This window comes from Vanellus vanellus (genome assembly GCF_965231255.1).
Source record: "Vanellus vanellus genome assembly, chromosome: 3".
NCBI lineage: Eukaryota > Metazoa > Chordata > Aves > Charadriiformes > Charadriidae > Vanellus > Vanellus vanellus.
Window position 1 is genome coordinate 112298496 of NC_138907.1, and position 602 is coordinate 112299097.

Consider the following 602-nt stretch of genomic DNA (forward strand, 5'->3'; position numbering starts at 1 on the left):
CGGCTGGGGCCACGGGGTTTCCTCCAATTAGATCCAGGGTGAGATGACGTCACTGTCGCCATGGTGATGCTGCCGCCCTCGGCCCGCCTCTCCCCCCAGCCGCCGGCGGGCGGGAGCTCCCGCAGGAGCGGGGCGGCGGGCCTGGCTCGGCTCGGCTCGGCTCGGCTCGGCTCGGCCGCCCGCCCCAGAGGTGGCCCGGGCGGGGCGGGAGGAGCGGGTATGGCCGCCGAACGGTCGTTGGGCTGTCCCGGAACGGCTGTGTTGGGGCAAAGTCCGCCTTCCCGCGGCCGGACAGGAGAGGGACTCGGCGCGGCCTGCCGCCCCTCCTTGCCCGTGCCCCGGCTCGGGGTGGGGGCGGCAGGAATGTCAGAGAGACTGCTCCTGACACGTTTGTGGGTTTTTTTTCCCTAATGGCAGGTTCTCAAAAGCCATTTTCAAGTGAGTGTGGCTGCGCTCTGCCCCTGGGGGTGGGGTGGGGGAAGGGATTGACAGGAAGGTGTCCCTGAAGAGTTCGTATTTCTGAGGCCCCGTGCAGGGGGAGGTGAGCGTTTCCCAGAAGCAACAATCAATGTTCAACAATCCTTTCTCCCCTTCTTAATTTA